The following is a 13062-nucleotide window of genomic DNA, read 5'->3' on the forward strand; positions in this document are numbered from 1 at the left end:
GCTGTGTTTTCATCTAGACTAGAGAAATAGTCAAAATCCTTCTCTTGGCCTACGGGTCATGTGCTGGCCTACTGTTACTTGTTTGACCATATGTTCTACCACGCTTCTGTTTGTCCACTCCATTTCTGTCTGTCATAATGGTCTCACTGTGGTTCCTTTAAATATGTAGGAATAATTCCATGCTGAGGCTTTGCTCTAGCTATTCTCTCTGGAATGTTCTTCCTCAAGATATCTGATTGCTACTTCCTCGCTTCTTTCAAGTCTTTGTTCACATCTTAGCCTTTGAATGAGGCTTTCCTGGCGAATTATGTTCAATGCTGCAATCTTCCCTGATCTCTAATTTCACTCCACTTTCCTCCCATTTTTACTATGAACAAATACTTACTACATTCTAATATACTACATACAGTTGACATACATATTTGCTTAGTTTTATTTTCTGTCTTCCGCTATTAGAAGGTAAAACCCACAAAAGTTGGGATTTCTACCTATTTTACTCACTGATGTATTGTGAATACCTTAGAACAGGGCTTGGCATGTCACATGGTAGGGGCTCAGTGAATATTTGTTGAATTAATGCATGCCTAAGTAAAGGAAGGGGCAGAGAAAAAGTGAATTAACCTGGTCTCTCTGAGCTACTTATTTGAAAACCCTTTTGTTGAGACTTCAAAAGAAATTCTTTCCCCTAAATGTTATGCCCGACACTAGAGCCTCTATTATTGAGTCTGTCTGGTTTCCCAATTAGAATGGGTTCCAAGTAGCTGAGAAATTCTCCCCCACATTATACTGAAACAAGGTGTTACCATGCCTCAGCCTCTAGTAACGATTATACACACTCTGGGGACATTATAATAAGAGCTTTTAGAAAGACCGAGCTAGGTGAGTGGCCTCATTTTAGGGTCTGATATAAAAATCAAAACTCAGAGCAGGTTCATCTAAAGCTTGGCCAAGTTTCCTGCAAACCTGGCTCCCACTGAAAAGGAGCCTAAGCTGATATATCATTTCAAATGGAAACTATGCAAAACTCAGTGGCTTCATGTGGTTTCAACCCCAAACCAGGTGGAACCTGAGGCTTTGGCAAGGGTTCACTTTAAATTCCTAGCTGGGGAATGTAAACCAAGGGGGTAAAGGCTGGAGAAAAACAAAGTGAAATAAAACCTTTCGTTCCAAACGGCTCTGGGACCACAAACTTAAATCACTGCGCTTTAAACGTCACCTCGCTCGGGCTTTAAATAAGTACAATCAGTATTTTGGAAACGTTCCTTCGATAATGAACCAGTTTGTTTTGTTTTTGTTTTTTTGTTATCCTATATTAGAATTTCAGGGGTCCTTCACTCTCACGTGGAGATCAAATTATTATTTCCACCTGGTTGGCTGTGTAATCAAAGAACAAAGATGAAAAGGTGACTTGCCGACGGTAACTACCATGTTTCCCCAAAAATAAGACCTCGCGCATGGAAAGATAAGACATCCCCTGAAAATGAGACCTAGCGCAACTTTGGGAGAAAAAATTAACATAAGACACTGTCTTATTTTCGGGGAAACAGGGTAGAAGAATGAACCAACCGATGTCCTATCTCATTCACAGTTGAGTTCCTTAACCAAAAAAAACCGCCGCCTTTCATTGAGAGAAACCAGAAATACACTCAAAAAGAAACAAAGGGGGAATTTTAAGAATCCTTTGGATCAGATGAGATTAAGTATTAAAAGACAATTTTTGATAATAAAATACTGTGCAATACTGAACTGACTTATAGAGTAGGAATAATTTATCAGTGTGGTAAGAGTGATTTGTGTGCATGTGTGTGTATGGGATGGAACTCTTTAAATAAGTAGGCAAAAGTATTCTAATTATAGGAAATAGAGCCATATTCAAAGATTTTAAGCATCATCAATGTTTAAAGAGACTTTTACATACAAATGCTTCTTATGCACAACTTCCTGTACAGGTGTTGCGTTAAGATTTCAGAGAGAAATATCTACCTTGTAGAAGCAGGAGTTATTTCCCACTCAGTTGGTATATTATAAAGCAGTTTGATCATAATTTTAATTTGTAAATCTACTTTTCGAACATAGAGGGGGGAAAAAACACCTAGATTTAGAAAGACCAACTCAATGAGCCTTTTGCATAAATGAAAAACTATCACAGTCCTTTCAAAAGACTAAGGTAAGTAAAACTATAACCTAAAAGTTTATAATCTTGGTATATACGTAGAGGGATATACTCTGAAGGGATATAACTGCATTTATCAACTTCATGGACTAAATATTAAAATCAGGCAACACTATTAATTCTAGAATAACTTGTCAGCACTGTCCTATGGGTACCTGAAACCTTGTGATCTCTGTTTCTGAAATATTGGCATTTTACAGCTGAAAGGAATGTTAAGTAGGTTTAATAGAGAACTAGTCTACCCTAGCATAGCTCTCGAGCACCTATGAATTCAATTGTTTAACAGATCTTTCTCTGTTGCTTAAAAAAAAAACCCACATTCTTAGATATATACACCAATGTCTCAACTAAATATAGACACCCTACATACTGTGGATCAATTAAACAATAGTCACTCATTCTTTCATTCAACAATATTGATTATGTCTGCTATGTGCTAAACTCTATGTTAAGCATTAGAAACAGAGTTGAATGAGATCCTGTCACTGCCTTGAAAGGTCTTACTGACTAAAGTTTGAATAAGCATGTGGGACTCCATTCTCAGTCAAGATGGAGTAACTGGTATTGCACTAATCCTCTTGCTACAAACAGCCAGAAAACAAATTATATGAGGCAACTATCTCAGACATGGGACAGTAGGCTTGACTCTGAGAAAAGAGACAGGAGTGAGATGTATTTCACAAGAGACATTTTCTGGATTCTGACACAGAATGTGGAACCCAGGTAGGGATGAAGACGGAGTACAATTTGGGGACATGAGGTGGAATTTGTGGGGGTAGAGTATAAGAGGAGAGAGCCACACAGAGAAAAAGCTCCTCAGCTGAACACTAAACTACAGATGTGTGGGGCCGTAAGATGAACAACTCACATTGCATGTGGTTGGGAGATATTCAGGTTCTGACCAGCCAGAGTGGAAAGAACTTGCTGAACACATATGCAGCATTCACTGGAGCTATCAGAAAGGGCACGTCTTAAAGGGAGGGTCAACTAGCCCTGGATTGCTTTGTGGACATAAAATCACCCCATGTCAGACACTGACCACCAATGTGGCTTTTCTACTGCCTCCCGCGTGGTGTTTCTCAGCCATGAATGGTGGTACCATTAGGCTTGGAGTTGTCTCTGTAGTGTTCTGTGGCCAAAGGATTCTGGTCTTTCAGAATGAGCCTTTGTAACAAGCTACTTTTAAGAGACATTGATGTATGGCAAAGAGATTTGGGGGATTATCCATTCATTATTCCAGGAGGTTCTTGCCTTTCATAACAGCTCCATGTGTACCCAGTATCTTTCACTAAACTCTCAGAGACAGATGCCAGGCCACAGGCTCCTACTCGGTATTTAATTCCAGGTTTATTTGCACAGGAGCCTTGTAAGTATTCAGATACTTAAGCAAATAGAGAGGGGGCGGGGGGAATGTAAAAGTGATTTTTACAATTTGGCCCAAACCAAAGCATAGATGCCTCCTTTTGACAAAACTCAATATTTTAAAATCAGAAGTTGCAAGTTTTTTTTTTAAATTAAAAACAAGCTTTTATTGTGCACTGAACTTGCAAAGCACTGTGCTAAAAGCAGACAGAAATGGACATGTGAATGCCCGTATGGTACAGATAAGATTTAAATAAATATGAACCATAAAGTATGATGAAGTCCACAGGCGTTCAAAAGAAAAAATTCCAGCTGTGAGGGAATCAAGGAATGCGTTACAAAGGTTATGCATGGCAGGTTAGCTTTGCTAGAATGTGAAGGAAAGAGCATTCTGGTTCTATGCAAATTCCAGAGCTCCATCCATGAAGCTTGAGGAAGCATGAGCAGCCTGAGGGGGAAGCAAGGGCACCAGGATCCCAGCAGGGACAGGCTGGAAGCTCTGCAGGGTTAAGTCATGAGTGAGGAAGGAGGAAGGCCATGTGCTAAGACGAGATGAGGAGAGAAACGAATGCTTTTGGAATACATGCAACCCACGTGACCCTGGGCTGGGGGTTTGCACATATCTTCTCTTTGGGTCCCTCCCAACAACTCTAGGAGTTAAATGCCGTTACCCACATTCTACCAAAGGCAACCTGAGACTCAGAAGGCTCTGCAGCTTGCCCAGTTCCACAAGGCAGTCAGAGGGTGGCGGATCTCCCTTGTCTTTTCACAGCACCATATTCTTCTCTCCTACTGAGATGGCCTGGTACAGGTTTACTCCTGATTCCTTACACAAAGGGCCACTCCTGCCCTGAGGCTCAGTTAGTGTCACGCTAAGGATCACCTTTATTGTTCACTTGCGGGGGGGGGGGGGGGGGGGGGGGGGGGGGGGGGGGTTTAAGCTGAGGGGAGAAGGTGGGATGTACAATACTCACTAATAAAGCACTTTCTCTACTGTCTTCCAGGTAGCAGGGGCTTGCCAGCTCTTGCTACACCTACAGACTTCGAAATAAAGACAGGGAAGTGGAAAAAACCAAAGCCCAAGTTCATAAGATTGTGTCGATTAGAATTCTGAATTTTATTGTATGTATGAAATGTCTTTTTAAGAAGTATAAAATACAGGCAGAATCATTGCTCTCCACTGTGTGGGGAAAATTACCAAATACGCAGGAAACCTCTCTTTGTGAGACTTCTACCCATCATTTTCTGAGGATATATATATTTTTTCTCTCCTTTCAACAAGGAACCTAATAATAATACAGGTAGAAAAGTAGGGTGCTTTACAGTGGTCGACCTGGAGCTTTGAAATGACATCATCATTTACATAGCGATAGCTTTAAAAGTCATCAGGTGTATGTGCGACACTTTTTCATGAGGCAAAGCACATTTCACACATCTGTGGGTCACAGCACCCAGCTCCGTGAAGCGGCCATAAGGAGAGTCAGGATAGAGAATGAATACCTGGCCAGCCCGTGTGGGGCTGGGAATCTGGGCCCAATGGACCATCAGAGCCTCTCTAAGGAGACTCTTTGTACTGGATTTAGTGATTATTAGTTATTATTGGTTAATGTTAGTCATATCACGGTTGAATGGTGGGAAAAACTGAACCTAAGGCTAAATAAACCTAAAGGGAGATCAGGAAATTAGAAAATTAAGAGCTGTTTTTAAAAAAGTTTCCCATATATATGCTGATAATATACTCCAAAAGTACTTTCCTATTCATCCTGTCATCGACTCTCTCAAAAATGGGTACAAGTGTGCAAATGTACATTTTAAGTGTGTGGTACACTACAGTTTAAAATTGTTACTGCTGTTGTGTGAAGCATGTATGTCGTACTCCTGACCAGCATGTTTCCACAGGGTGGGTACTGTGGCCTGTGTTTCTCTACAGTGCCTGGTACACTGAACTTGTGTGTATGTGTGTAGTTAAGTGTATGAATTTAGGCAGAATAACGTTATAAAAACATACCTCCTTTGTACATTTCTGGATTTAAAAAATATATATATTTTATTGATTTTTTTTACAGAGAGGAAGGGAGAGGGAGAGAGTTAGACACATCGATGAGAGAGAAACATCAATCAGCTGCCTCCTGCACACCCCCTACTGGGGATGTGCCCACAACCAAGGCACATGCCCTTGACCGGAATCGAACCTGGGACCCTTGAGTCCGAAGGCCAACGCTCTATCCACTGAGCCAAACCGGCTAGGGCCATTTCTGGATTTTTAAAATGTCCACAAATAGTAATAGTCAGCATGCATAAAGCACTTTACTACGTTCTAGGCAATGTTCAGAGCCCTTCGGACATAGGAAGTCATCTATCCCCTAAGCAGGTAAGTGAAGTCGGTGTTATTACTAGCCCCTGTTTTTCTGATAAGGACACTGAGGCACAAATAAATTAAATGACACGGTTAACAAACGGCACAGCAGGGACTCAAACCCAGGCAGTCTGGCTCCCAAATCTCTGCTCCTAACCACTACGCTACACTTCTTCCGAGCATCATTATAAATTAGAAAGGAAGGAAAAAAGAGTTTTTCCATTTCAAGAAGACAAGATCGACTCTGCTGGTAAGAGCACTTGAGCTTCTCCCAAAGGCTCCCTAAGGTGGGAGAGGCTCTTTTTACCTCACGGAGAATGTTCTCAGCCACCCACAAAGATCGATGGCTCATCCTCATGCTAGCCAGGAAAATGCGTGAACTTACATGAGTCATGGGGGGGTGGGGGGGATCAGTGTTTTGATAGAATTACTGTCTGTCACATTTAGGAACTGGTGTCACTGGACTCGTCCTCCATACACATGTACACAAGTGGCACCATATAAACTCGGCGTTAATACTTCCAAACCAGAGAGAAAGTTCTTTAAACGAAGAGGAACTTCCAAGTGAGAAATGTAAATGACATTCCTCTCCTCTCACCCGGAAGGGACTTTCAGCACTTACAAACTGCCTAGCTGGTCCTGCCACTGACATTTGGAAGAGATTCCTCTATAAATCAGTGCTTGAGGGTGGAAAAGGCAGCCAGAGAATTGAAGGCTTCCCCAGGAGAAAGGCTGTCTTGTGACAGTGAGCAGCAGCGTGATGCCAACTTCTGTCCCTGGCCTCTGCCCGGGAACGCACAGAGGATGACAATGTCTGAATCCATGTTAGGGCAAGAAGGAGACAATCAACAGGACACTAAAAGCAACAGCACCCGTCTGTGGGGAGTTCATCTCACACATCTTTTTCCCAGTCGTAAAGGTTATTTGGAGTCGATCCTTCACTGAATTCCAGCATCTCCAAGCGTACGACACAACACGTGCTCATTTTCTCCACGTCTACTGTGTTTCCCCGAAAATAAGACATCCTCCGAAAATAAGACCTATGTACAGGTTTCCTTCTGAGTGAAATATAAGGCATCCCCCCGAAAATAAGCCCCCCCCCCCCAACTAAACATGAGAGATTTGGTCCACTGATTCTGAAAGAAATGGAGTCACAAGAAATTCACCAGGAAATTCAGGAATTGGATTGTTATGATGATGTTCCAGAAGATGAGGACATGATTGTCACTGATAAATGAGTACATTCTTGATACTGTAGGATTCACAGTTTGTCTGGTTTGTGTTGACAACTACTGTACTACCGTACTGTATACAGGTAATAAATTTCCTTTATTTTCATTTAACAATAAATGTGTACCATATTCTTCTTCATGGAAAAATAAGACATCCCCTGAAAATAAGACCTAGCGCATCTTTGGGAGCAAAAATGAATATAAGACACTGTCTTATTTTCGGGGAAACAGGGTATGCTTAATGCTTCAGCCAGGAAAGAAACTTAACTCGGAAGCTTTCCTTTAAAATGCACTGAACACACAGCTATCATCTAAGTGATTCCACAGCCTCCCTTCTTCGCAAAACATTTTTGAATTTTTGCCAACCACCAAAAATACACATTGGGATTAGTTTACTGGCAGAGACATAAAACTGAAAAAATAATGAGGGAGAGACGAGGTGCTGGGAATAGCACAGGGCGATGGGAACTAATGACTACCGTGAATACCTCAGCCTCGGAATATTACAGCAGGAGCGATGGGTTTGTGTGAGTGGCTCCACACATCTGCTCCCTCCAAATGGACCCCTGCGTTCTTTACCTGACATTTACCCAGTGAGGGCAGATGAACAAGTATATTTTAATTTTGTGGGAAGTCACCCAGTAAATAAAATGTCTACAATGGGAGCCAACACGCAGTGCGCTGTTCTTTGGACTGGTTTCATTGTGGCAGAGTGACCGCCAGGAGAGATGTTCCAAACGCCCATGGCCCTTCAGCCCTCTCCCAGGGCCAGGGGCCTTGCTGAGCGTCACCATGTTGGGTTAGACCCACTCCTAGGATTAGGGAGGATGGACTGAATCTGCTGGACAGTCCTACTTACTGTCATAAATAAGTCATTTTCATGCGGAAAGCACATCACATCTTTTTTGGAGGAGAGTAAAATTTTAAAAGCAAATAATTTTAAAATTAATGTGATGGTGAATCCCACTGTAGGAAGTCGTGCCTGACTTACTGGCTTTGTATATAATGGATTTGCTTAAAGGAACACCTGCATTTTAGATGCTACTATCAACGGGCTGCAAACAATGGAGTTAGATTTCTTTATTTTTTTATTTTTTATTTTTTTAAGTTTCTTTATTGAGGTATTACATATGTGTCCTTATTCCCCCATTACCCCTCACCTCCATTCATGCCTCCACCCCCCTGTTGTCTGTGTCCATTGATTAGGCTTATATGCATGCAAATAAGTCCTTTGGTTGATGGAACTGGAGAGCATTATGCTAAGTGAAATAAGCCAGGCAGAGAAAGATAAATATCACATGATCTCACTCATTTGTGAAATATAATGAACAATATAAACTGAAGAACAAAAATAGACCCAGAGACAGAGAAACATCAATCAGACCTCAGGGAAAGTAGGGGACAGTGGAGGTAAGAGGAAAAGATCAACCAAAGGACTTAGATTTCTTTAAAGCCTACTAGAAAATAAACAGAAAAGAAAATTAATCACTGTCTTAAAAAAACCTGGGATCTTCTGATGGGGTTGACCATTTGTTTGAAAATATTTTGGTTACCTTTTTATTTTTAAATAATTATTCTATTTTAAATTCCCTATAACCCAATTACCTTTAATTTAAAAGTGAGGCAGAAATCACTGAAGTTCATGTTAGAATCTGTCCCCAAAAAGGTTCCTGCAAAATATGCCTCTTTCCATTTTGATAGCTGCAATCTACCACTTCCTTCCTCTTCACCCTAGATTACCACACAAAACCCCCTAATAATTTGACAGGAAATCATAGAACACATGTGAATTTCTACTATATTCCACTTTTACATGTTTGTATCGTCTACAAGAGAGGGAAGGGCCAGGCCAGGTCCCTGAATGCACCTGAAAACCAGTGGTTCCCCAAAATTGCACATTAAGTTTTGCAAATTCTCTGAACTGCAGATGCCAATGTCAAAAGCCCACACGGTTCCAGTTCTGCCATCACAAAGGCTCACACAGCAAAAATACCCTTTAGGAAAGCCTCCATCAATGACTTACTTGTTTTGAGCACTAGGAATGCAAAAAACAACAGAATCTTAATAACAGGAACTGACCCTGTGAACTAACTAGCCCAGGGATAACTTCTTGGAAGATCGTCATTTGTAATGATGATGCCCTCGTGTGAAACCTGAGTAGATGAATGAGGTTAAGCTAGGACACCATGGAGGGAAGGAACCTAAAACTGACTATATCTTCCTCCAGTGGCTCGAAGAACTCTGATCAACACAGATCAGATGCTTCCTCTGTCAGCAGACTTAATCAGCCCTAAAAGTGCCCTCACATGGTACAAGGCACTATTTTCCCCCCCAGGAAGTGCCAACTTTGTATTGAGAAATATAGTCTGCCTTAACTTCAGATTGTCATTCACAATGATCCTGGAAAAAAAAAAGTGCACCAATTTAAAATATCTGACCTGATACCATGCTGTGCAGTTGAGTTCCGCTTCCTGAAATTCATTGTGTTATAGGAATCCAGACACCTTTTTTTTTTTTTTTTTTAAATTAAATCCTAAACTGTGGCCCGGTGACCTTAAACAAATGTGGACCTAGCGTGAACCCGCTCAGCACTGGATGGAATGATGCTGTCCTCCTCAGGGCTCTTCAAGGTGCCTTGGGGCCCTTTTCATGTGAGCTGGGTCCTTCAACCCTTCCTAAAAGGCATTACCCCGAAGCCATCTCTTGTAACACTTACGGTTCAGGGCATAGAATAAGACCATTGTGTGTGACCTGATTTCATCTCCGTGACTGTCCCAGGATAAAGATGACATCATCCCATTCTTTTTTTTTTTTTTTTTCCTGATCTCCACTTGTGACAATCCTGGCCCCCCGGCAACTCTCCCTCTCGGCAGAATTAAACTGCTGGCTCCCTCCCTCCCACTCCCCAGCCCTCCTCCCCAGGGGAATGGCTATTTTCTTCTTCACTTCCTGCCCAAATGTGTCCTGACGGCAAGAGCAAAGGGTTTTCCTCTGGTCGGTCCTCATCCCTGGTGTTTGCTCCCTCGCCCTGTTAGACAAAGCTCTATTCTAGAGGCAGCCCGAGCACACAGAGAGGGCCATCTGCCGGGGTAGGCCTCGGTCAGCGGAGACTGGAGAGGATCCCGCTAATGTGCAGCCTGGTGGGGACAATGCTTCTCATCCCATTGGAGTGTGGTGTTTTTCTCAAAGCGCAAACTGGCTGGCTTGGTGGCTGTATTGTCTAATCAGACCCATTTTTCTGTGTCTGTACATGAGCGCAGAGTTGGAGGCGTGTGCACGCCAATGATTGCTTTGTGACTTAGATCTGTATGCAGACTCACATGTGAAAGTATTTAGGTGCAGAGGGATGAAAGGATGGTACAGGAGAAGACACTGGTCTTCGCGAGTTTAAAAACTGGCATTGAGAGGCAATCAGGGAGAATGGCTGTGTGAAGGAAGGGACGGAAGGCGGAGTTTTCTGTTACCTTTTACAGGAAAAGAGCCAAAGCGCCTATTATGTTCCATAACCATTGTGAACGTGCACACGAATTTCACCCATGAATTACGTAGACAATGCAGAAACGACACAGGTTGGATATAAAGGTAAATGAAAACAATCAGAAGAAAATTGTTTTCATTTGGTGGTACCATATGAAACTACTGCTTTTATGGGTCAAAAATAGTCTGATAGCAGCAATTTTCTATGATTCCACATAACATATAATCATAGAGGAAGGAATTATGGGCATGGGTTGTGTGTGTGGTTTTCTGAACTTTTACTAAAAAGTTACGTATTAGGTGGATACTATATTGTCTTTTTCAGCAAATACATGATCTTAACTAACATTAGGATGCTGTGCAATAAATTGCCCTCTTTAATGAGAAATGTTAATGAGAAGTGATCACAAAGTTTAGAGACTGCTTCTGAGTGCATCCCAATTCAGCTCCTAATATTCTGGACCAAGATCTGAATGCTCACTGGATACCAAAAAGAAGATAATTTTAGTGGATTTTAGGGTCCACACCGGAAATCAATTCCTTGATGACATTTAGTTTATATTATAGTGTGTGAACTATTTTTAAAAAAATCACTTAAATTGAAATGAATGTATTGAGTATAACTTAAATAATTAAAGTAACATAAAAAAGAAAGAAAGAAAATGTACCAAGTAGGCACAGCTAAGGCAGGTTTAGGACAAAAATTTCCACCCCAAATGGGGATCAACAGGGCTAGGAAACACCTTAATTTCCTTATAAACAACCTTGTCTGACAGGGCCATGTTTGAGTCCAGAAGGAACAATAGCGGCCATTCAGATTTTGGCAGGTGTATCTCAAGCCAACAGCTTGGCTCCACAAAAATAGCAGACTGCTCCACAGGTGTGAACATTGTTGACAAGAACCCTCAAAATCTCCCCCAAGCTGTGTAATGTAGTTGTCCTTTTGGTGCCCCATTCTCTGTGAACACAACCTGTTTCTGCTTGGGAGAAGACAGTATCTATCTCCTGGAAGTCGAACAGTCAGGAGCAGCCTCTGAGATTTGCCTGTAACATCTCCTGGTTCTGTTTTTTGCGTTATGTATTTTGGAGATGAGGCCAAGTGCAACGAACTGCAGGTAAGCAGTTTTGAAAGCTGGAAAAATATTAAATGAAAGAACTTCATACCCAGATGACACGAGCAGACAGGCAGTCAAAAATGCGCAGGCAGCAGCATTCTGAAACCCGAAGGCCCATTAAAGTGGTTGTTATTTGACATGCCTGCCTGTCGGTGTGCACAGAGAAAGGCTGATTTCTTTCTACAGAAATGACCAACTGGGAGGACTGTAGGTCTGTGAATACAGATGCAATGGTGGGGAGGGACTCGGCTATCTATCCAATCCTTCTCAAAGGAGAGGTGAGGAGGGGCAGAGACCTCTGATGCTGGCAGCTGGTCGCACTTTGAATTTTTTAGTCCAAAGCCAGAAAACGCAGACTGGAGTCTGTTCGCATAGGAGACGCACAGATTTTTAAGAAAAAAGGAAGTGTCAGGTGTGTTAAATTAGAACAAGGGATTCTAACTTGATCCGGTATTAGAGTAACACATTTCTATTGCCTCAAAATAAGGACATGCTGAGGAAGGAAAAGCACATAACGCTTGAAGTGGTGAAATGACCCACTGAAGGGAGGGAAGTGTGAAATGAAAGATGACTGGCCAGGTAATAAACAGCATGGCATCCCAGAAAAGTGGCCTCTCCACACACAGAAGAAACAGAGGCAGACGGCACTGAGAAATCAGGGCTTCAGTGCCCTCTGCCTCTTGAGAAGACACAGGGAGCTCCACTATGAAGGGTGTTGCAGACTCTTATGTAGTTCATTTTGAATGGCACGATTTTGAAGGGCATCTTCTTTCTTTCCTTCAGAAAAAGTGATGTGTTGGGCTAGAGGTTCACAAAGAAAAGGTTTGGAAAACTGACTCTAGAAGATGAAGAACTCTTAAGAAATCACAGTTCTGTTCATTGACCTTATTCCTAAGCAAGTATCTTATGTTAGTTTCTGTTTTGGAATTGTTTCCTCTCCTGTTTCAAGTTTTGAAGTAAGGAGACCTACACTTCAACTTATCTCCTCTCACTGTTTTTTTGTGGATAACCAACGTCAAATACATTACTGGTGATCCCACAAACCACCTGCGGACAAAGCTCAGCGAGTTATGGAAAAACTGTAAATGATCATGATTTTATGTCAAGGAACTAACCACAATCTCCCATACACTTTCAGCTATTTCCTGTCATCACTTGCCATTTGTAGTCTGAAGACACAATGTTTAATTCTGAAAGTATTAGAAAGAGAAGTTGGCTAAATTCTTGAAAGACAAACCTGAAATTCAGGCCAGTCTTGTTAGAGGTTTTGTTTGTTGTGTTGTGTGAGGTTCATGAACTTTTCAGTGACTAGGGGACTTTTTCAAGCCAACCTGAGCCATACAAGGT

At 41.8% G+C, this 13062-nt stretch overlaps 1 protein-coding gene across 7 annotated transcripts in view; it reads right to left on the bottom strand.

Annotated features, from left to right (window-relative positions):
* SULF1 (sulfatase 1) overlaps positions 1-13062 on the bottom strand; it is a gene marked incomplete at its 3' end in the record, with an annotated part of 169593 nt that overhangs the window by 121343 nt on the left and 35188 nt on the right. The gene's annotated exons all lie outside the window — the stretch shown is intronic.

The sequence above is a fragment of the Pipistrellus hanaki genome (assembly GCF_964339955.1).
Source record: "Pipistrellus hanaki genome assembly, chromosome: 17".
Classification (NCBI taxonomy): domain Eukaryota; kingdom Metazoa; phylum Chordata; class Mammalia; order Chiroptera; family Vespertilionidae; genus Pipistrellus; species Pipistrellus hanaki.